General features: G+C 43.3%; 1 protein-coding gene across 1 annotated transcript in view; it reads right to left on the bottom strand.

Annotated features, from left to right (window-relative positions):
- The window catches only part of LOC124796047 (lutropin-choriogonadotropic hormone receptor-like), a 503184-nt gene that overhangs the window by 444643 nt on the left and 33639 nt on the right, over positions 1 to 24902 (bottom strand). The gene's annotated exons all lie outside the window — the stretch shown is intronic.

Below are 24902 nucleotides of genomic sequence, written 5' to 3'. Positions count from 1 at the left end.
TCTCAGAATTTCGAACATGTCGCACCATTTTAAGTTTTCGATTGCTTTCTCCAATTCGACACATCCAATGAAGGAGTCTTTATTTTTCTTCAGTCTCGCTTCCGTTATCAAGCACAACGTCTGAACTGCCTCTCTTGCCTTTAAATTTCTTAAAGCCAAAGTGATAGGCTTCTAACGCTTCCCAAGTTTTATTTTCCATTCATCTATACATTATCCTTATCAGGAGATTAAATGCATGAGCGGTTAAGCTGATTGTGCGATAATTCTCGCACTTACGTGTCCATGCAATCTTCGGAATCGTGCGGACGATATTTGCCGGAAAGCCTGTTGGTACGTCGCCAGTCTCAAAGATTCTACACACCAACTTGAACAGCCGTTTGGCTGCCTTGTCCCTGGTGATTTTAGAAATTCCGATGGACTATTGTCCATCCCTTCTGCCTCCTTTGATCTCAAGTCTTCCAGAGCTATTTCAAATTGTAACTCTAAGTCTGGATCCCCTACGTCTTCTGTGTTGAATCCAGTTTCTTCTTCTGTCACGTCAGCAGACAAGCCATCCGCCTCATAGCGGCCTTCAATATACTCTTTCCACCTATCTCCCTCTGCATTTAACAGTGAAATTACTATTACACCCCTAATGTTACCACCCTTGCTTTTAATTTAACCGAATATTGTTTTAATGTTTCTATACGCCGAGTCAGTACTCCCGATGATTATTTCTTTTTCGATAGCTTCATACCTTTCCTGCAGTGATTTCGCATTGTTAGCCCTGCACTTCATATTTACTTCATTACTAATAGACTTGTATTGTGTAGATTATGAGAATTTATCTAAGAATTGGAAGATACACCAGATTATATGTGTCAGTCACCCACAGCAGCTGCAAAGCTACAGCTATGAACTAAATTCTAAAGGGAAGGCTACAATGACATAGATGAAAACCGCTATTGTTTAACAAGGGGACTTAAAAGCAAACAGCAAAATATGTTACAGGTAAGAAGGGAACAAAACAATAAGCACGCCAGAGATTCAAGCCAAACATAATAGGAGAATGATGGTGGATGTCTTCGGAAAGGACTTTGAGAGCATCATAAAAGACACTACAGCAAAGCAATAAGAGAAATTATGAAAATCAATGACAGTATGAAGAAGTAAAAACTTATGCTGGGTGGAATTGATCAGCTACTAAGGCAGATGACATCTTGTCATCAGAGGAAAAAATTTTCAAGTACTATGAGACTTCTAGAAATTTTGTGTACCTGAATAAGTGAATCAGGAACACTGATTCTGCACATCCCTTCTAGCGGTACCAGTTTGTATAAAAGTTCCTAAATATTAAAGTTTCCCTTTACCCCAACACAGAGTGTCTCGGGAGGAACTGCCAATATTCAGGCTTATGACAGGAACGGTCATTCGAAGTAAAAAATGCACAATCAACATGGGCTCTGAAATACGTACCTTAAGAGCTATGAGCACTTCTTAATTTTCAGCACAATAAACCAAATCTCATCTACTGCAAGCCCTTTGATTTCCATACATTTTAAGGAGGCAATATGAACCAAACAAAAAAAATTTATAGAACACATGGGCTATAAGATCTCACTTTAAGATCTAGGTGCACTTGTTCAGTGAAATCTGGTTTCGCATGACAGAGTGGATCAGGCTATGGTTGTGGTGGTAATCAGTTACTGTTAGTTGCACAAAACACACAAACTTTTATTTTCCTAAGAACCACTTAATTACACATTACCTTAAAAGGATCGCGTTAAAACAATACGGCTGAAGGCCTAGTTAAGAAAACTTGCGATACCTCTGGGCTGAAGGCCTGAAACCACACCAAAAACAAGAACGGCTGAAGGCCTGAACACAAGTTATAGAAATGGCTTTAAGGAATACACTTGCCTGAAGGCTTCACTTCAAAAAAATATTTCTCGTTAATACTCAGCTGAAGGCCACACACAACACATTGAACAACTCAGGGCTTAGTGCATGGATAAGAAGAATTTCAGATAGAGTAATTTCTTTTTTAAAAAAAATTACTTTTAAACAAATCAGTTTTCAAAATTTTAATTTAAGGCGGCTCAAGGCCTTATCTTAAAAATATTGCACGTAAAAGCTCGGCTGAAGGCCGCACACTGGACATTGAACAACTCAGGACATAGGGACTGGATAACAAGAATTTCAGATAGAACGAACTTTCCGAATTTTAGTTATTAAACAAATCAATCTTCAAACTTTAATTTAAGTCAGCTGAAGGCCTTACCTTAAAATTAATAGACTGCTGAAGGCCTCACACAGTACATCAGACTAAAATGAAAATCACAATCGAAAACCAACAGAACAGTGGTGCTCAGAAGCATTCCAAGCATCGGCCTCAGGAGGTAGCTCTAACGTAAGGTGAGGTGAGACAGGCAGCCAAGAGTAAGGTTAAATAATCGGATGGCAGCCCGACCCAGGGACGGCTGAAGGACTGACCAACTACCTAATCAATTCCCTTCTGCCCGGTACGACAACGGAAAATATCAGCTGAGGACGAAGATCCCAGCCGCATTACGTCTTCAAAATTGGCGTAAAAAAAAACCAAGGCACAATAACAACTCTCAAGAAAAAATATGATCAAACAACTGAGAGGCTATCGAACTACTCGTTGTGCTGGACAGCATCAACACGGCGAGGAAAAACACACTGCTGGAAAACTACGCTAACGACTAGGGCAGATAACTGGAGCGTCAATGGCCACAAGGCAGAAAACTTCACTGATAAGCGACAACCAATTTAATAGTTAAAGACCACACAGGTAGACAGTTGCAAAACTTCACCGACTCCAACACACCATATGTTGCTCCTAGCCGGAACGGCCCAGGAAACAACAACCGGCAATGAACGAAGAGATGTCACAGCAGTTGAGGTTTCATAATAGGATAGTCGAACACTCAACTTCAGTGTCCAGGTTCGCTGGGCAACGAACTTTGTAGCTCTCGCAGCTAGTGCCTCACAATCCGACGGCGCGTGCATGCCACCAGCGGTCCCGGCCTGACCTCACGCCACGGAGACTTCCTTGCTGCTCTTTCCCAACCGACCAACTGCCCCACACACACACCACCACACGGAAATATATTGGTCACACCAAAGATGGTACAGCAGTACCAGTATCGATATGTGCTGCTGCTGCCACTGACGGAGGCAACTCAGCAACTCGTTATGCTAGTAACTCAGGGAGAAATAAGACGCCACTCGATTGTGACAAAATGCCAAAAAATAAACGGCATGGAGTGCGAGCTGGCCGTGGCTCATTCAGTAAAAGAGATGTGTTTCACAGAAGCGAACATGAACAAGTGCAATAGCTATTAATGTATATGTTTCAGAGCCCATGTTTAATGGAATTTTTTTTCTTGTTTTAATGCACACTACCACCTCTCAAAATTTGGAACGGCCTGCAATAGAAAAGATTTGTTTCACGGTACCGACGGGGGGATCTCATAGTTCTTAAGGTATTCGTTTCCATGTGTAATAGACATTTTTCACTTTGAATGATGGTTCATATCATATTGCTAAAAACTGACGATTCCTCCTGTGATACCCTTTACATATCGGTGGTGCAGGGGATCTTATAAGCAGAAATAACGTAATAATTCATGTGCTTATGCCAAGTTTTGCCGTTCCCTCCTAGTTCTGGAAATACTTGCATTTTCTATATCCGAATAACTTCTCCCATCCGAATCCGGTACCAACTTATAAGGTCTCCACATTTCGCAAAACTTCGGGAACACCTTCACATATTCAACGGTAGCATTCACATAGTTGTATCTCGGATCTTCATCCACCCAGAACTGCTGTCACACCTTTGCCAACACCCCACATCTTCTCTTAACCTTCAAACACCGTACATTATTTTTCACAGTAACATTAGTCGCTTCCCACCCCCAGGACAGGCAATCGTATCAGTTGCTTCCCATCAGCCATAGCCTATCCTCCTCTTTCAGCCCGAATGAAGCCTCCAACAACCTTTTCCGTTCCTAACTGCAGTCCACCTGCTTCCATGAGGTACAGGCTATCAGATATTCTCAGTAACAGCACCACGTTCATTTATTCACAAAAAATTTGATTATAATCGTTATTAAAGAATATCGAAGAGGGACAAAAAGACGGCCGCCTGCTCGCCATCAGGGATGATGTTGATGTCCACCAGATAAAACAGGTACGATATACGAGGTGTTTCGCAAGACTACACCATCTGATCAAAAGTATCTGGACACATTAGAGTGGACACTAACAGATGATGTGTCCATCTTGAGCCTTTCTGTCGCCTTCAAACTTTTAATGACATGTCAATGTCTGTGAAGCAATGGCTCTTCCTAAAGACCAGTCGACATTCTGACCCATCCCAAAGCTGTTCTGTTGGTTTCATGTCGAGACTACGGGCACGCCACTCCATTTCAGAATATTTTTGTCCACAAACCCACTGCAATACTCGAAGGTCATTCTACGTCATACATGTCTCCCTGGTCACGGTGTAACTGTGCGTTTCCACTTCCCAATCACATCAACAACAGTCGACTTGGGCACCTTTGGCTTGGTAAAAATATCACAGATGGATCTGTTATTCGAGTGATATCCAGATGAGTAGCCACATTCGAAGTCACTCAGCTCTCCTGTCTGACCCATTCCAAAGTCTCTTCTCCTCTACTGATAACAGAACAGACTCCACCTCCATTTACACAGGTAGGTCCCCCTCTCGTGACAGCTAGTAGTCAATTCCGCCATTTTACAGGGCTACTTTTGATCAGATAATGTACATCTTCAAAGTGTATGAAGATAGGAACTTGTGGTAGATATTAAATTACGAATCGTGACTAGATGTATCAATTGGTATCGGTAGTAAACTACCGGCTCTTGTAGAGCGCTGGTACGCATCGCTCTGGTGATTTCATTCGTCTGATCGTCCTTTCGTTCATTAACCAATGTTTGTTAACTCGAGGTGGCAATAACACAGATACACAAGCATTTTGCGTTATCCGTTTCAACAGGACGAAGCTCGGCAGCACTGGCAAAAGCAGATGAGAGCGTTTCTTAACAATGAGCTGCCTCAACAGCGAATCGGTCGTAAAGCCGTTATTACACGACACGTGAAACGTATTCAAGTCAGGTGCAAATGGCGTTCCATTTAGCGGCAGAAAGGGCGAAGCTGCGATTTTAGCAGACGGTTTATCCGCCGGGCAGAAGTAGGAACCGTTCCATTCTGCCGTGTTTCCACTCATGCGTAGTACAGGTGTATGCGCGTATGTGTTGAACGCTGCATTTCGAGCGGGCTTTATGCTTGGTATTGTTTCCACTTTTCGTCAGCAGACGAGAAATAAGTGAATTCTTTTCGCTACTGCGCGTGATATTGAAAATTTTTTTCAGTGAGTAATATTTTTTAAAAGTACAGTAATAAAACAAATGAAAATTATCTTTTTCTATTGACATTGACGAAAGCTGTATGTCTAATGATAGCTTCTTATTGTAGAAATGGAATGAAACAGGGAAAGTGTAAGCGTGCTTATTGACGCATACATAAAGGAAAGATTTCTCTATACGCTGACCGTCATTCGCTACTCTGCAAATGGTTGATTTTAAGTTTATATGGTTTACGTAAATGTGCATATAATTTTACTTTCTGTATTTCTACGTATAGCCTTAATTGGTGAACATACCGCAGGTGTTTGATTTGACTGAATCTTCTGCATTATTTCAGCTTGCCAGGAAGGATAGTGTCGAGAGCATAGCCACAAGAGTCAGAGCATCAGTGCCGGCAGCGACCAGTGAGGAATGTACGATCGACAGCAGCTCGTCAAAACAAGGCAGATTCATTCTGACGAAGTTCTCAAATTCCTGTGGATCTTTGGGCCCCCAGTCCATCATTAACAAGTACTATATGTCCCTTCCTTCACTCCCTCTTCCCAGCCAGGGTCGAACCCAATACCTAATCGTGGCATTACGTCATCGTCCTGCCCCTTTAACGATACGGCGGACGCTGCAACGGCCAACGCTGCGTAGATAATTGCCTCGTCTATGTGTAAAATGCTGTGAAACGTTGACGTTGATAAACATTGGCTTGTTCCAGCGCGACAAATATGAACACTTCATTCTGTAACTCTGAATAATCATAACTAATTTCAATCTAGCTGCACAACTATAACTGCCAAATAAATGCTAATCTAGACCTTTTAGAAATTTTAGTGCGTGTCAGTAGCAACTTACAATAATATGACCTGTCATAGTCGACGACGTAAACAAGCCTGCAGCTACGAGTATGTATCCTTGGGGCGCTGATGTAGACTTACACGTTACGTTTATCGTGTAATAGGGCTATCGAAAAAGTTGGCAATTCCATACTTGTACGCATGGGACGCTGGTGCAAATTTGTATACGATAGGTATTTCGTGTAATACCGGCCTAACGGACCTACGCATATCGCACTGCACTATTGACCTTCAGTGTCGCCTAATCTCACGATACGTGAATCTCTTTTCTGTGGGGTTCTGTGAAAGACTCCGCGTATTTACAACCTCTTCCTACAACTTTGGTTCAACTGTTAGGTCGCAAAGTAACAGCAGTGACTGTGCTAACTCTCAACGTGCTCGCGAAATTTCGGAACTGGTTTGACCTCAGTTTGGATGTAGTTAAGTCCGGTGTGCGCTAAATGAAAATTTTTCCTGAAATGTGCCGAAGATTGTATGTTCATGCATATAGAAGCAGATGATTCTCACGAGTTTCTGTCTTCACTTACGTAGAAGAACGCGAAATATGATACATCTTTCTGAAACACTGCATAATTTCCTGCGGTATCGCGACATTTCCTATGCTTCAGAGGATATGGAACACATACGATGATAACTTCATGAGAACCTACCGCTGTTTGCGCGTCTCAGAACGACAGCCAGTAGTTCCGTTATTAATAGAAGAATCAAGAAAGATGGTTGGTGAAGCCAGAAATATTATAAGCTGAGGCAATTTTTGAGGGCTGATGACCAAGGCCGACACTGATTTTATTTTCGTACATATTTATTACTCTATTCCAGAGCTTACATGGTATTTTTCAAAGTACTCCCCTCGTACGTGAAAGCCTTTTATACAGCGCCTGTGCAGGCTGTTATTTGTCAGGTCTTTTGAACCGCCTTAGTTTTCTGGAACACTGTTTAATGACTGGGAGAAATCAGATGGTGCAAGATCGGGGCTGTAAGGCAGATGCGGTACAGAGATAACGCCGAATTGAGCCAGTCCGAGAAAGTTCCGGTCGTTTCCCTGCAATGGGCTTCTGCGGTTTAGCCAATACTAACGTGTAGTACGCTGCTGAAACAGTAGTGTGAGGGGGAACGGCATGCTGGTAAATCATTCTCTGACAGTCAAAAAATGTGATCACTATCCCTTTCCCTGCAGATGGAACAGCTTTCACCTGGCGATCTCCACACTTTGCTGGGTCGTTTCCTTTCGGGATCCTAACGATGCAGCCGTGACTCGCCACACGTGATAATCGATTCCCCTCCATCAGCAAAGATATGCATCATCTCACGGCTTGTCTCCATTCCCGCAGCCTTTTGTTCGGTGCTCAACTAACGTGGCACCCAACGGACACAAGCACAGATTGTAGCCTTCATGTCTCCTCTATATCTCTTTTGTTACGCAACCTTCCGTTCTACAATAACCTATGAAACCTTCCCTTAGGATTTCTATCTCTTGATTAATAATAACAAATGAAATCTTTCCTTTGAAATTAATTCTCTTTCTCAATAAGTGCAATCTTCGCGTACAAATTTAAATGCTGCTTATTAAAAGTGATTTTCTGATTATTTCGACGAAACATAGAATGTGTCGTCGTCGTGGCCCTCAGTAGTTATCTGCAATAACCCAAAACTGTTCCACACAATTTTTACTGTTACTGGAGCGCCATCTGTCTGCTACATCGAACTGCGACATGATTATATTTACTCTGTTTTACTATACTCTATTAGCTGCTGGTGGGCTGTCATAATAAGTGGCTGTATTTATTACCAAAGCTGACGTTATTCTTTAATAGTAAAGCTGACATTATTCTTTAATTAATTTGACTGAAGTTACGTAATTCATATTTAAACTTTTTCTTGACAACAATAAAATTTTGTAAAGTTTTGCGTTGATGGTTTTTGGGATGGATTATAAACAGTAACGCAAAATTGCTGGCAAAAATTAATTATATTTTGAAAACGATTCTTCAAATATTTACTGTTGGTAATGAAATGATTTTACAAACGCTCAAATGGGACTTACTTTTTACAATAATCTTACAACTACCATTGCGCAAACATACCTTCAGTCATCTTGAGGTTCTCAAAAAATATAATTCAATAATATTAGTTCCTCTAATGATAATAGTTAGCCGATGTCTCTGTACATCCGTTTATAATCTCTTGTAAATCATAGCTGGTGGCTGGCAGGCACACCGATGCTCTCAACATCTCGCTTCAGACCTGCTACCGACTCGCTTCACATATCGCTTGCTACTGACTTCCTACGAACGCGGTCTCTCCCGCCAACAATGCTTTCTGGTGCAGACAATCCCTGCTACCATTACAAAATGTATCAATGCGCAGTCTTTCCCGCTCTTTTGTTAAAATGTAATCATACGCGGTCTCTCCCATTCTTTTTAAAATTATATGAATGTGTGTGCGGTCCCTTCCGCCAACAATACTTCGGTGCAGACATTCCCTGCTACCAAAATTATTTCCAAAATGACAAATATTAATTATTCCTACTTGCTCCTATTAATAAAATATAAACATCTTTCATAAACTGTGGTTTCACAATAGACGATAGAAATATGCACGTCTTACAGGGTCTTATGGAGACGACCATGCTTAATAAAGACACTGCCATATGAAATTCTCAGCACTTCACTGAGGTGGCATAATGTTATCCACCGATCCTCACGGACAATCGTAGCTGTTTTGACGTTGACTTCACAGTAGAAAGCGAAACACCAGACCTACCTTGCTTAACACAGACAAATCGGCCTTCTTTGAAGTCCCTGAACCACCTACATACTGTCGCGCGAGGTAGTGCATGTTAACCGAACACTTCTTGCAGCTTTTTGTAAGTTTCACTGCTGTATAGTTCAAACGAACATAGAATTTTATTGCGCCGTACTGCTCCTCTCGCGTCACCTCCTTTGTACGAGGGCTATCCACAAAGTACATTACGTTTTGGAATTAAAAATAAATAAAGTATTGGAAATTTTTTTTATTGTATACAGATGAAAGCCACACTTAAATACTACTTTTCTACGTAGTTGCCATTTAAATTAAGGCTGTTATCGTAGCAATGGACGCGCTTGGAAATTCCTTCGTCGTAAAATTCGGCCGCCTGCGCCTTCAACCACGTGGTTACCTCTTCTTGAAGCTGTGCGTCGTCATCAAAACGCTGCATAGCCAATCACTTCTTCATTGCTGAGAATAAGTGGAAGTCGCTCGGTGCCAGGTCGGGACTGTACGGCGGAAGAGGAAACAACTCCCACTTAAAAGATTCGAGAACTTCACGAGTGGCATTTGCCGTGTGGGCCCGGGCGTTGTCGTGAATCAGCAAGATCTTTGAGCCCAACTTTCCCCTGCGCTGGTTTTGTATTGCTCTTCTGAGGTTGTTCAGAGTTTGGCAATACCTTTGAGAGTTTATTGTAGTGCCTCTTTCCAGGAAATCCACAAAAATCACACCTTTTCTGTCCCAAAAGAGGTAACCACGTGGTTGAAGGCGCAGGCGGCCGAATTTTACGACGAAGGAATTTCCAAGCTCGTCCATTGCTACGATAAGTGCCTTAATTTAAATGGCAACTACGTAGAAAAGTAGTATTTAAGTGTGGCTTTCATCTGTATATAATAATAAAATTTTCCAATACTTTATTTATTTTTAAATCCAAGACGTAATGTACTTTGTGGATAGCCCTCGTATGATGTGTCAAATGCAAAGAGCATCTACAAAATAGAGCACTACCAGCCACCTACAGATGAGAGAGTGCTGTCTCCTGTTTACATTATACACAAAAACCCACTCCCATCAGATATTCATGGTACAGAAAGGAAACTATCACCGAAGTTACAGGAAAAAATCGGTCGTTATTGATCAGCCCTGGTAATTCAAGCGATAGCACATACAACAAAATACTTTAGTTATATTAGAACAAATAAGCCCTCGGTCACAAATATTAAGTCAAAATTGGCCAGGTTTCGATGCTACTATGAGCGTCGTCTTCAGAATTAAACTAACTGTTCTAAAACATATTAGGTATGTAATACATTAATAAAATTATAGTTTGTACTGACTGGAAAGATATGCAGTACTTACAAGTCACATTTTAAAAAATCTAAGCCGGAAAGGCGACGTCATGAATAGTTGTAAATAAGATGGTGAGCCGCTAAGGGCTGCTCGTACTTAAGTGAACAAGGGTTGCAACAACCCTGAGGTGCCCACGTTAGAAAGTGTGGGCAAGTAAACGTGGTGTTGCTACGAGCGACATCTAGTAGCCGCAGAAACAACTGGGCTACTGTACAGAACGGCACCAGTCCCCTAAATTCATCCTTTGCTGATCATCTCTTAATTACGGGACACTTGCCTAAAGACATAGGCGACAGCAATGTTATGCATACCGAAAAGAAGAGGCGTAGGTTAGATGTTTTAGAGGAATTGAAGATTTTCAAACAGCTCTCTCGTCATGATGGCCTCATTCTCAACGAACAGCTGCAGCTGCGAAATAAAAACTTTTTCGACTGTACAAAGCCATTGCTTGATCTTTGATTCAGATTTCCTCATGCAGTTTGCCGAAATGTTGTTTTCCTGTTACATCATTGCTGTTTTCTTGTATGTCATAACTGACGTTTTTTACGTTACAAAATGTATCTCTGTTTAAAGCAGATAAATATGTAACTTCATCCTATTATTATTAGTGCTTACGTTATGCCTGAATCAGCTTCATCACAATTTCATGTGTCTAATTTTGAATGTACAGTAGCCTAGTTGTTTCTGCGGCTACTAGATGGCGCTCGTAGCAACACCATGTTTACTTGCCCACACTTTCTAACGTGGGCACCTCAGTCTTGTTGCAACCCTTGTTCACTAAAGTACGAGCAGCCCTTAGCGGCTCGCCATCCTATTTACAACTATTCATGACGTCGCCTTTCCGGCTTAGATTTTTTAAAATGTGACTTGTAAGTACTGCATCTCTTTCCAGTCAGTACAAACTTTAATTTTATTAATGTATTATATACCTAATATGTTTTAGAACAGTTAGTTTAATTCTGAAGACGACGCTCATAGGAGCGTCGAAACCTGGTCAATTTTGACTTAATATTTGTGACCGAGGGCTCATTTGTTCTAATATAATTCTGACACGATCACTGAACCTTAGCAGCTATGTTCAAAGTTTTAAATACTTTAATATTCCGTACTGTACTGAGAGCCAGTCGACGGAAGCGGAGGCAGAGCACACCAGCAAACCAAGTGCGGTTCCCATCCCAGGATGACGTAAGGGCTGTGGCTCGGTTGCGGGTGAACGTAATTTCTGGGGACAAACACATTCCAGCCAGCTAAATGACGGAGCCAGCCGGCACAGCGGCGGATGAGCTGTGAGTATTTGCGCTTCCCGCTGCTCTGCTCCGCCCCGGGCTGAGTGAACGGACCGAGTCACTGCAAACAGGACGCCGTACCCGCTCGTTGGCCGGAAAACGGTTTGATGTTTGACGGCATACACTGTTAGTATAGATGTTCAACTTCCGGTCAGTTCCGATAGTTTTTGATGCTACAGGACAATTCCTTTTCACCACTTCTGAAGAGTGGAAGTAGTGCAAACATTTCTGACTGTAGTCCACCAACTTTGATCCTTCTATTACTCTATATATGTACTAAGGAAATACACTGAAGAGCCAAAGAAACTGGTACAATTACTTAATATCGTGCAAAGACCTCGAGAGCAATCAGAAGTGCCGCAACACGACGTGCCATCGACTCGACTAATGTCTGAAGTAGTGCTAGAGGAAAATGACACCATGAATCCTGCTGGGCTGTTCACAAATCCGTAAGAGTAACAGCACGTTGCAAGGCATCCCAAATATGCTCAAGACTGGGGAGTTTGCTGGCCAGCGTAAGTATTTAAACTCAAAAGAGTGTTCCTGGAGCCACTCTGTAGCAAATGTGGACGTGTGGGATGTCACATTGTCCTGCTGGAATTGCCCAAGTCCGTCGAAATGCACGATGGACATGAATGGCTGCAGGTGATCAGACAGGATGCTTACGAACATGTCACCTGTCAGAGTCGTATCTACACCTATCATTGGTCCCATATCACTCCAACTGCACACGCTCCAAACCATAGCAGAGCCCCCACCAGTTTGAACAGTCGCCTGCTGACATGCAGGATCCATACACGTCCATCCTTTCGATCCAATTTGAAACGTGGCTCGTCCGACCAGGCAACATGTTCCCACACATCAAGAGTCGTATGTCGGTGTTGACAGGCCGAGGCGAGGCGTAAAGCTTTATGTCGTGCAGTCACCAAGCGTACACGAGTGGGCGTTCGCCTCCGAAAACCCATATCGATGATGTTTCGTTGAATGGTTCGCACGCACTTGTTCATGACCAGCATTGAAAAAAGTGTTCAGATGTTTGTGAAATCTTATGGGACTTAACTGCTAAGGTCATCAATCCCTAACCTTACACACTACTTAACGTGAATTATCCTAAGGGCAAACACATACACCCATGCCCGAGGGAGGACTCGAACCTCCGCCGGGATCAGCGGCACAGTCCATGACTGCAGTGCCTTAGACGGCTCGGCTAATCCCGCGCCAGCATTGAAGTCTGCAGTAATTTGAGGAATGGTTGCACTTTTGTCACGTTGAACAATTCTCTTCATTTTTCGATAGTCCCGTTCTTGCAGGCGCAAGCGATGTCGGAGACTGATGTTTTACCGGATTCCTAATATTCAAGGTACGGTAGTGAAATGATCGTACGTGAAATCCTCACTTCATCGCTATCTGGTAGATGCTGTGTCCCATCGCTCTTGCGCCGACTATAACACCACGTTCAGATTCACTTGAGTCTTGATAATCTACCATTGTAGCAGCCCTAACCGATCTAACAACTGCGCCAGACACTTGTTGTCTTATATAGGCGTTGCCGACCGCAGCGTCCTATTCTGCCTGTTTACATACCTCTGTATCTCAATACGCATGCCTATACTAGTTTCTTTGCCACACAAGAGTTTGTTTGACCAGTACCTACAGACAAACTGTTTCATGTCGATTAAAAACGCTGTAGCTGTTGTAAATCTTTTATTAAAGGCAGAATCGAGTTCGTAACTCAAATTACATTATCAGTTGCAGATATGAATAAAAAAAGAAAGGGGCCGCAAACAATGTAACGTAAAGACAATATCACAGGGATAGGGTCCGCAAGACTTATACTTACGTCACCCTGAGGTGATGAAACTCATAGGATACCTCCTAATATCGTGTCAGTCCTCCTTCTTCCCAGCGTGGTTCAGCAACTCGACGTGGCATGGACTCAACTCGTTGGAGGTTCCCTGCAGAAATATTGAGCCATTCTGCCTCTATAGCCGTCAAGAGTGTTGCCAGTGCAAGATTTTGTGCACGAACTAACCTCTGAATTATGTCCCATAAGTGTTCGATGGTATTCATGTCGGTCGATCTGGGTGGCGAAATTATTCGCTCGAACTGTCCAGAACGTTCTTCAAATCAATCGCAATCAATTGTGGCCCGGTGATACGTTGACAGTAATTCACAAAATTTTCATTGTTGTTTGGCAAAATGAAGTCGATGGAGGGCTGCAGATGGCCTCAAAGTAAGCGAACTTAGCTGTTTCCAGTCAATGATCTGTTCAGTTGGACCAGAGAATCCAGTCCATTCCATGTGAACAGAGCCCACATAATTATGGAGCCACTCCGGCTTGCACAGTGCCTTGTTGACAAATTGGGTCCACGCCTTTGTGGGGACTGCGCCACACTCAAACCCCAACGTCAGCTCTTCCGAACTGAATTCAGGACTCATCTGACCAGGCCACGGTTTTGCGGTCATCTAGCATCCAATCGATATCGTCACGAGACCAGGACAGACGCTGTGGGCTATGTCGTGTTGTTAGCAAAGGCACTCGCGTCGGCCGTCTGCTGCCATAGCCCATTAATGCCAATTTCTACCACAGAGTAATAACAAATACGTTCATCGTACGTCCCACAGTAATTTCCGCCTCAGTTTTGCTTGTCTGTTAGCACTGACAACGTTACGCTAACGCCGCTGCTCTCAGTCGTTAAGAGAAATTCGTCTGCCACAGCGTTGTCCGAGGTGAGCAATAATGAGCGAAATTTGGTATTCTCGGCACACTCTCGATACGATGGATTTCGGAAAATTGAACTCGCAAACGAATTTCGAAACAGAATGTCTCATGTGTCTAGCTCCAATTGCTATTCTGCTTTCAAAGTCTGGTAGTTCCTTTCGTAAGGGCAAGTCGGAAACCGTTTAATGTGAATCAGCTGACTAGAAATGACAGCTTCGCTAAAATACTGCCCTTTATACATTATGTAAACGATACTTCCGCCATATATATATTGACATGTCGCTATTCCATGCCTTTTGTCACCTCAGAGTACAGTGCTCAAGCCACATTCCCACTTAGATCCCAACTCTTTTTTGAAATTTCGCAAAACGTGTCAGACATGGATTAAAACGCGGCAGTGAAACTGGAATCTATGTGCAAATGGGACGAAAGATAAGATTATAAAAACCACGGCAAAAAGGGTTGTGAGGGGGAGGGGGTACGTTTTACTCTTACACTTCGTCTTTTTCCTCCCTCCCGTCCTGTTTCCAGTATTTTTATAATCTTTTCTCTTGTCCCATTTCTTCATAGGTTTCAATTTCCTTGCCGTATTTTAATATACGACTGTCGCTTATTGAGCAGTTTCTCGAATTTTAAAGAAAGATTTGGGATCGGACTGTAAAAGTGGCTTAACCGCTGTAACATAACCATTCAGTCATGTAGACACTTTTTACCACTGTTATGTGATTTCTGCGTTACATTGTTTGCGGTCTCTTCCCTGTTTTTATTCGGATTTGCCCTTCTTGATGTAATTTAAATTCAATTACGAAACTAGTTTACAACAGCCGCAGCGGTTTTTATGCAACATGATCCGACACACACAAAACGAAATCTTAGAACTATTTTATTACCATAGATCGGCAATCTACTTTTCTCTTCGATACAAAATGTATCTCGTCATTACTCAACGTGTACAGAAAGCATTCATCAACCTTAGGCAAATTGTAGTGCTGGGGTGGCATAGGCAGTTATTTAAGCGAGTTCACTGACAATCTCCGGGTAACACTTAGGCGGCACAAGGCTGTTTAAGTGCTTATTACTGATGTTGGAGCGAGCATGTATTTTTACGGAGATAACTACTCAAGGTTGACGTAAGTAAGAATAGTTAGAAAGTCTCTCAGGAGTGACCTTCAACTGTACAGTGGACACGGTACACTCAAATTGTCGCATCTCTGTTTTATCATTCAGATAACAACATTATTTTTACATTTACCGTTATCTATTTCAGCTTTTGGAAAGGTGAAATATGTTCCTCTATACACCAGACCTTCTCAGCTAAGTTCAATCAGAATCTTTACCTGGAGGGAATATGTTTCACACAATTCCATTCTCTCGACTGTGGCTTTTACAGAAATTATAGAAGTGGACACTTTTTACCACTGTGATATGATTTCGGCGTTATATTATTTGCGGTTCTTTCCTGTTTTTATTCAGATTTGCATCTGTTGATGTAACTTAAATTACGGAACCGGTTGTGCTTTTAATAAAGAATTTACAACAGCTGCAGCTGTTAAATGTCGATCATTCTTCATACTTTTTTTCTTTTTAAGTCCAGGACCATAAGTACAAGATCATAAGTCGGCTGGTACCTGCCAGAAACCAAATCGAACGTTGCGGTTTTGATTCACTACTGGCCTTAGAATTTTTCTGATACTCATGATTATCACATCTCGAGATAATTATTTCTGATTCATTGTCAAACTTGCAGTCTTCATGTAAGTAGCCCGGTTTTTGATGGGCCATACTTTGTAAAAACGTATCACATACATTCTAAACATTCCTTTCATCGCTGTGGTATTACTGCTACTCTTCACTGACTAGGTCGTCTGAAACAGAGCGTGAATGGCGGAAAGCTGCCTCTGATATCACTCGTCGGAGTAGGCATGCATTGGTAGTCCGTACATGAAGTTTGTAGAAGAGAAGGCAGTTGATGTTAACGAAATAGGTGCTCTTAGTAACGCAGAGCTAGGGGTTTAATTAATTCCGATAAAGTCCATGAACTACATTTGAAGCTTCTAAAATCAGAGGAAGTACAAGTGTTTGCAACAGATATATAGGGGTGATAGATCTCATCGCAGGTAACAACTTATTTAAGAGATAAAATGATCCCTGACAATTCCTGGCCACGCTAGACATCGTTCGAGACTGCCCTCAAGAGGTGCCAGGTTATAGGCAATCTGCGGTATTCGTATGCTATGTGTGTTGCCCACAATCCCGTCATCTCTTCCACTTCAAAAGCGGTAGGCCCTGCAAAACTGAACTTTCTGATTCTCTTCTAACATATGTGTCTCCGCTTAGAAATACCAATTCTTATCGTTTTCTAGTTGAACATAACTATCAATTTACTGGGTTAGGTAGAAGTAGCACATATCGTTAGTAGAACCTCCTGGTTCGGTCAAATCTCGTTATCCCATTGCCAGTGAATACTAAAGGTCGCCTAAAGTGGTTGCGAAACGTTAGCAAACATTTTGTATTACCTTTAGATCTGAGTCACAAGAACTTCGTAACACTCTGTATATAAACAACCAGGTTAAATAATGTGATGTGGTACATCACACCTAGGAAAAGATTGCTTACCCTGTGATTTTCCAACAGAAATGTTGTCACACTATTAGAACGGACAGATATATTTGAAACTATTGGCATTTTAGCTAATTAAATCACCCTTCGAAACTACTAAGTAGAAAATTATCCAAAATACAAGAATGAAAAGTGAAAGAGGCAGTAAGGAGTATCCTGCCTTTGCCTTAAGTAATGGAAGGAAGAGTAAGCAACAACTTCTTCATTACAAGAGTTGACCTACAAAAAAAGATCCTGTAATGCAATGCGAAATAGAATGACGAAATTTAACGTAGACTACGAAGACAATGAATTAATCTAAAAAATCGTAAATAAATGACGAAAAGAAGTGGAAGAAGAAGGCTAAGAAAAGCAAAAGTGTGTTCAGAAGACTGTAAGGTACATTTACTATTTGATGGACTTGTGTGCCTTAACACTCATTAAATATACATACATCAAAAACAGTTTTGGCTCAACTTGGTTTCGAGAGTTCCGGAACCTGTACATGAAAACCACACTTTGCTTGCTGTACCACCACACAGCGAGACCTTAAGAGATGATGGTCCAGATTCCTGTGCACACCGATACCTCTAATACCCAGTAACACGTCCTCTTGCATTGATGCACGCCTGAATTCGTCATGGCATGCTATCCACATGTTCATCAGGGCACTGCTGATCCGGATTGTCCCACTACTGAACGGCGATTCGGCATAGATACCTCAAAGTGGTTGGTGGGTCACATCGTCCATGAACAGCCCTTTTCAATCTATCCCAGGCATGTCCGATAGGGTTCATGACTGGTGAACATGCTGGCCACTCTAGTCCAGCGATGTCTTTATCCTGAACGAAGTCATTCACAAGGTTTGCACGATGGATCGCGAATTGTCGTCCATGAAGACGAATGCCTCGCCAATATGCTACCGATATGATTGCACTATGGATCGGAGGATGGCATTCACTTATCGTTCAGCCGTTACGGTGCCTTCCATGACCACCAGCGGCGTACGTCGGCCTCACATAACGCCACCCCAAAACAGCGGGTAACCTCCACCTTTCTGCATTCGCTGGGGCTTCAGCCTGACCGGGTTGCCTCCAGACACGTCTCGGACGATTGTTTGGTTGAAGGCATATGCGACACTCATCGGTGACGAGAACGTGATTCCAGTCCTGAGCGTCCATTCGGCATGTTGCTGCGCTCATCTGTACCGCGCTGCATCGTGTCGTGGTTGCAAAGATGGACGTCGCCATGGACGTCGGGAGTGAAGTTGCGCATCATGCAGCCTATTGCGCACGGCGTCCTGTGGTTGCACGAAAAGCATTATGCAATATGGTGGCGTTGCTTTCAGGGTTCCGCTGAGCCATAATCCGCAGGTAGCGGTCATCCACTGCAGTAATAGCCCTTGGGCGGCCTGAGCGACGCATATCTCCGACAGTTCCTGTCTCTCCTCCATGTCCGAACTACATCACTTTGGTTCACTCCGAGACGCCTGACACTTTCCTTGTTGAGAGCCTTTCCTGGCACAAAGTAATAATGCTGACGCGATCAATCCGCGGTACTGACTGTCAAGGCATGATTGAACTACAGACAACAAGAGCAATGTACCTCCTTTTTGGTGGCATGACTGGGCCTGATTGGCTGTCGGACCCCTCCGTCTAATAGGCGCTGCTCATGGATGGTTGTTTAGTGACATCTCTGAACAGTCAAAGGGACTGTGTCTGTGATACAATATCGACAGTCTACGTCTATCTTCAGGAGTTCTGGGAACCAGGGTGATGCAAAACTTGTTTTGATGTGTGTATAAAAAATATTTCCGACTGGAATATTGGGAATGAAAATTGAATCCATTGATTGTCTGTTCCGTCGGTTCTTAGTAGAATATTTCATACACTATGAATGAAAACACACTTGACACATGTGTAACATGTATGCTAATTCTCATTACTCACAAGGAAAACTCCCAATCGTATTCCCTCAGATTACGTGGTAAGGGGCCGCAGTGGACAGCCCGTCAAAAACTGAACACAGATCAAGCATTTAAACAGGAATCAAGTGTACTAGATGGTGAAAAAAATGAAAGTAGAACAGTGAACGGTCCAAGAGCAGGATATGCAATACAGAGAAGGTTTAGAGAGCAATGGACTGGTGGTTATGTGGTCACGGTGTTGGTCTGCGAAGCGGGCGACCCGTTTTCAAACGTCCCTCGCGTCAACACTTTTTTTCGCTGTTCGCTATATTCAAATTTGCGTCTGTGTCGTAGTGTAAGATCCGTTTTCAACAGTGAGGTGAAAGAAAGGGACCTATAGTGACAGTTAATTCTGCACATGTTATATATTAGCAGCCGAGAGGAAGTGGCTTTCGAATGGGAACCGCAAACGTTTGATGACCGAATCCTCCATCGGAAAACACGTCTGGTGTGTCATACACGGCAATGTGAGAGTACGTGCGTCATATGATAGAAATCTCTTACTGACTCACGTAATTTGTGTGCCTAGTAAGTGAGGGAGATATGCCTTTTTGTCCGATTTAGGTGTTCCAATGGATGCGAATGTGATCACTCCCAAGGAAATGATTAAAACTTAATAGTTTGTCACATAAGCTGCAGCAAATGAACGCAACAGTTTCACAATCATACAGTTTCTGTGTGTTCCGTCAGGCATTGGTTTTTAACGTTTGTGAAGTTGAGTTCCGTTTTGGAAGTTTTCACTCCTGAATTCCTTCTTTGTAACATAGTTCACACCCGTATATTTGTTGTTTTCATATCTTTGGTATCTCGCCTGCCCTCACCATTCATCAATTTTATTTGCGACGGTAGCGTACTCTTACCACATGACTTATATTCTATAGCCAATGTACAGTATAATAACTGCCAAGAGCACAGAAGAGAGAAAATTTCAGTGAACAAACTGACAGTTCATAATGTGGTGAAACAAATAAAGATAAAAGGCACGAAGGAGTTCCGTGCCCGGTTTGTTCGCATTATAGTCCCACACCGTTACCACATAACCACCACATCACGGCTACTTATCCACGCTCGATATTACATTTGTTAAACTTGGAACATTCTCTGTTTTTATTTTGTTGTTTCTACACAGCTCACACCTTCTTCCTGTTTTTGACGGGCTATACAGTGTGCAATCTGACCTCTAAACCTGGGGGAGGGGGAGGGGGAAGGGTGAGATGGGGAGCTTTCCTTGTCAGAGAACCATAAACAAGCTGCCTTTCATTCAGTGATATACTGTCTGATACCCAACACCATAAGTGAAGACAACATCGAAACGGAATTAAATGACAAATATCATCAAAGAGTGGCTACCCTCTTACCTTCGTGGACTCCGTAATGCATAAAAAACTTAAACAAGAGATGTACTCTCTTCTTCACTCTGTTCGCCATGCACAACCTCAAGTACGCAATAAATGGTGCACCATTCCATATTTGGGAAAAGTCTCGTTAAATGTAACCAGAGAGCTTAAATCAAGGAACTTCAAAACATCATTTTTTGTGTACAACACTCTTGCACACTTTTTCCAACGGTAACGACAATGTGTCACCATTTGAAAAGAGTGGAAGATACAAAATCACTTGTAACTGGGTCAAATTGTATATAGGCCAGTTTGATAGGGCAATATGTACCCGCTTGAAGGACATGCTGGAAACTTATAAAAGAAGTCTCTACTTTTATAGGCCACCTGCTTAAAGAAGGCCACAGCAAATGGTGTAGCACGATGTATTACATCATTTCCATAAAGGAAGGAAGATGAACTACCTTGAAATAATGGAAATTAATAAATATATATCCATTTGCCCATTTTAAGACTGAATGACCAGACACAGTTCCCTTACTCGCCGCTTCTAACTCTGTGTTCTAATCACACTCCCATCCAGGCCATGTCGTAAATTATCCCTCTCACTCACATGCCCATTTTTCCGTTATTTCAGTTATTATATTTCTCTTGCCTGTTACACAAAATTTGTTTTTTATCCTCATAGTTGTTTCACTTACCTGCTTAATCTCGTTAATATACCTTGTCTATTTGCAATTTAGTACCTGTTAAAAACAAGATTATTTTATTCAGCCTTACTCTTGGAATATGTCATGAAAGTTTATTGTTAAGTTCACTTTCATCCATCGCATTTTCACTGAAGGAATTCGACTTGTTTTATTCATAAATGTAACATTGCCATTTTTGGTCTCTGGAAACGGAGATACTCTGTAAAGGCACTAGCTTAAAATCTTTGATCCTAAAAAATTTCACTGCAACACGTATTTATCTTTGTAGGCCTACCTGATGACGACGTAACAGCCGCAAACCGGTTTGTAAAATAAATAATAAATATTGTAGAATATTTCACCAGTGCCGTGTGCGCTTTCATTCATAACGAAAATTGAATGACTGCAATCGTCACTATGCGGTTTTAATTATTGTATAATTATTTCGCTGACAGCCAGACGACGGATATGCTGTGCTTTTAATGATACATGGACATGTGTGGCCACGACACTCCCAAGTCACCGAAGTGTGGAGCCTTTCTGAAGTATGCAGTACTTGGGTGGACGAGTCAGTGAAATGCACGTTCTATATAGTACAGAATTTGGATTAACGATAATTTGTATTAAGGATAGTTCTAAACGGAACTCATCAGTAACACTGGAAACTGGTAAGATTACCCATGATGTGTAAGTCAGTGGAAATATAAGATGATGATCGCTACAGGAAAAGAATGCTTTCTGCAGTGTGCAGTGGGGAGCAGCACAGTCGATTTTCACACCACCGGAGAATCTTTTCGAGTCGATTGTCACGTTCTGCTGTGAGATTGTGGTTACAGAGAGCAAGTGATGGAGGCGAACGCCGTCGTCTCCGAGCTGGGAACAGGCTCTGACGGACGGACTAGCATCATCTTCTGACGCAACCGCCGCCGCTGCATAGGGAGCGGCAGGCGACCTATGGCGCGTCTCTTGGAGCCGGCTTGGCGCAGTGGTCGAGCTGGCAGTAATGGCAATGTGGTTGTGAAGTTGTTGGAATTAGTTCTTTGCACAGAACTTAGAGGTTCTATGCTCTGAAGTAAGCAGTTGGAGTGGCACTAATAAGACAGTTCTCAGTAGAGCCAAGTTCAAGGCCTACAACAAGCTGGTGTCTGAGACGGTTACGAGATGAGAGACAAAGGTAGCGTCGGTGGGGCTTCCGTGTTTACATCAACCTGGTGGAGAGATAGCGGAATGCCCTAGACGGATACACGACAGTTCCAGTGGAGGTGAAGGGACGTCTTTTCGATGCTGTAAGCAGCACTAACTGAGTGCTTTCGGGTATAATGGTCCACGAAGACATTTCCTATGACATTTTGTATCGCAGATAAGTGCCATACTCTTTGTCAGTGGTATGTATTAGGATGCCGCTTATGTCCTCGTTAATGACATGGTGCATCAATGGTCGTTCGTTCGTGACTCGATCTAGTGTCCTGGCGCGGACCGCTGCTCCCTTCAAATGCAAACACATAATACCACCACCTATCGTTCAGTACGGGGGAGGGGGGGGGGGGGGGCTGGTTCATACATTCTCGTAATATCGTGAAACAGAAGTTCAAAAATGGTTCAAATGGCTCTGAGCACTATGGGACTCAACTGCTGAGGTCATTAGTCCCCTACAACTTAGAACTAGTTAAACCTAACTAACCTAAGGACATCACAAACATCCATGCCCGAGGCAGGATTCGAACCTGCGACCGTAGCGGTCTTGCGGTTCCAGACTGCAGCGCCTTTAACCGCACGGCCACTTCGGCCGGCGAAACAGAAGTTCGTAGTCTGCCGTCTCCACTCTATCCTCGCGTCGCAATGCGGTCAGTCTGCACCGTATCACTGGTTTGGTACATCACTAACACCAACATAATATCGTAGGGTTTATCCCTCGACGACGTCCACAATAATGCCAAACTTCTTCAATAACTTGATGACACGCTGGAGCTCTGAGTTGGACCACATTCATTTTCCATAGATCGCAGTTTCACGACACCCGCTGTATTCGGATAGTGCTTTAGTGCAGATATATACCTTGTGGTCCGTGAAGGACGCTGTCCATAGTTCTGCTCATGGATGTAAGATTGGAAGCGGCACGTGACGTAGATGCATTCGCTGCAGTTGTTGGAGTGGCTAGATACATATGTATGTCCGGTTCGGTCTCCACGGGCATGTTCCCAAAAACTTACCAACTGCCGATCTCGTACCAGTGTTCTCTGTTCTGCGTACAGGTTACAACGTGGGAACTGATCCTTCGGCGCCAGCACACAATTGAAGTCACTGCCGAGGATGCAATTAGCTGCCGTCCTAGAAAGAGCGTGATCGTCTCTTCGTTTGTCCGTCCCTGATGGCGCGTAGGCGTTGATAAGGGGCACTCCAAGTCATGCCACAGCCACACCGCATGCCAATGGTAGACAGCTGACATCCTTTGTAATGATGCCATCCTCAAGGAGTATCGCTGTGCCACTACCGGTTTCTAAAATTGGTAGCATCACGTTGTCGTAACCATAGAGGGACGGGTATATGTTGACGTATACTTACTGTAAAACAGCGATATCCACGTCTGCTGCATGCAGCATGTCAGGTCGTCTTTATTCGTGATCGTATGGTATTAGTATTAATGGATGTGATGCCGAACGCCTGTTGACGTGCTACTAGTTGGGGGACGTGCATGTTTGGCGCACACTGTCCTTGAAGATGTGCTCTGCGTCGGTGGCGTCAGTGATTCGCCACCGTCTTTGTGGGGTGTCGCATCAACCGTGATACCTGTCACTGTAGGCGGTTTGATCTCCTCACTGTCATCGGCCCAGTTTTGTCAAGACGAATCCTTCTCAGCCTCAGCTGTTACGGACATGTCTTCCTATAGTGTGCCGAGTTGGAACCTCATGAGGATTTGCCTTATAAGCGTCGCTGGTGCAGAAAGGTCATCGCAGTCGATGGAATAACGTTAGTCGGCATCGGAGACGCCAGCACTATCGCCTGTGACATCGTCATCGTCTGCGTTTTCGCCTTTATCTTTTCCCGTCCGAAGAGAGTAATCGTTCGATGCTGTAGAGCGTCGTTTCTTTCGCCATTTTGGTGACCTCTGTTTTCGCTGTCGTATGTCCAAATCCGAATGCTGTTTGGGCGTGCCCTCAACTTGAAAGCCGGGGAAAAGGTGGCGTCGGTACCTCCAGTTGGCCGATTTCTCTATTCGTCTCCCTTCCTGCATCATCGAAATTCTTTTGCAGCTGCGATCCTCGCCTAACATCTTGGACGCGTTGTCATCCACCATTGTCGATAGTATTGGAACAACATAGATTTTACCCCAAAGTACCGTTATCCAAGATGGTGGTCGTGACGTAACAGACACACCTCCAGTGACGTCATCCAAGATGGCGCCCGTGACGTCACAGACACCCCCAGTGATGTCAATAAAGATGGCGGATTTTTGCGGAAAGTTTGAATTTTGGGCGGGAAGAAGGTCAATTGGGCTACCTCCACTAACCTAACCCCTCTCCCCCCCCACCAAATGGCCGGTAGTTCAAATTCCAACATGATAATGCGTCACACCTAGTAAAATGGTGGGAAAAATTGACTTTTCTTTATTATTTAACCAATTTCCAGCAGTTGTGTTCACCACTGGGTCTGGACACCAGCTGGCTGAGTTCATATTGTCGCCACCAGAGAGCGCCACTGTGACGTCAGATCATGACACAAATACCGTTATTCAAGATGGCTGCACCCAGTGTGTTCACCACGAGCTTCAGTGCCCAACTGGCTTAGTTCATATCGTGCCCACCAGAGGGTGCTACCGTGAAGTCGTCTTATGACACAAGATTGTCTGTTCTCTCACTCGCGTGCACGTTATAACCGGATACGTGCCGCACCACCAGCCCGCGGGCGTCCGACCGCTTACGTCACACACCCTCGACCACCACCTCTATACACGCGCCGGACATAGTC

Source organism: Schistocerca piceifrons, chromosome 4, assembly GCF_021461385.2.
Source record: "Schistocerca piceifrons isolate TAMUIC-IGC-003096 chromosome 4, iqSchPice1.1, whole genome shotgun sequence".
Classification (NCBI taxonomy): Eukaryota; Metazoa; Arthropoda; class Insecta; order Orthoptera; family Acrididae; genus Schistocerca; species Schistocerca piceifrons.
The sequence above is the reverse complement of the archived record's forward strand: the minus strand, read 5'-3'. Positions and strand labels throughout refer to the sequence as shown.